At 47.7% G+C, this 637-nt stretch overlaps 1 protein-coding gene across 1 annotated transcript in view; it reads left to right on the forward strand.

Moving 5' to 3' along the window:
- Positions 1-637, forward strand: part of CSUI_004211 (atp-dependent rna) — a gene marked incomplete at its 3' end in the record, with an annotated part of 5,417 nt that continues 4,780 nt past the window's right edge. Inside the window, exon 1 of the mRNA XM_068064404.1 lies at positions 1-637. This exon is cut by the window's right edge and continues 257 nt beyond it.

Below are 637 nucleotides of genomic sequence, written 5' to 3' on the forward strand. Positions count from 1 at the left end.
CCGTTGTCTCCCGACTATCTCTCTTTTCTTTCATCATCTCCTTTCTCCGATCCTCACACGTTTTTTTTAAAATTTCCTTTCTCTCTTCTCTTTCATCTTCATTGGTCTGCCTCTCTCCCTCTGGTTCTCGAATTTACTGTCAGAAGAGCTCCCCGCTCTCTCTATATCTCTCTCACTTCTTTTTCGGCTTGGACCACTCTCTGTACCCCCTTCGATTTTCTCCCGTCGTTTCCTTTCCTGGTGTCACGCCTTTCCTCCCTTTCTTTCCGAGTCTTCGCCTGAAGGTGGAGCAAGAACAGCATTCCATTCAAGGAGAGTCGGAGGTCTTTGAGGGCATCGGCGGTTTAGATAGTCACTTTTCTTCCTCTCGTGGTGCTCTGTCAATCAAGAAGGAGTGGCCCTAGTCTATCACATTGTTTTCGCTGAGAATATTCGGAGTTCCCTCTTCAGAGCGTGTCGTTACGTAAGACGGGGGGAGGTCGTTTTTTCATATCCAAGCCTCCCTATCATTCTTTCTATCCTTCTTTCTTGCGTCAAAGCGAACAAGAAAAAAATGAGCGCAGCGTCTTACAACAAACCTCGTCTTCCACCAGGGGGAGGCGGAGGAGGAGGGTACAACAATGGCATGGTTATGATG

Source organism: Cystoisospora suis (assembly GCF_002600585.1).
Source record: "Cystoisospora suis strain Wien I chromosome Unknown contig_1938, whole genome shotgun sequence".
Classification (NCBI taxonomy): Eukaryota; Apicomplexa; class Conoidasida; order Eucoccidiorida; family Sarcocystidae; genus Cystoisospora; species Cystoisospora suis.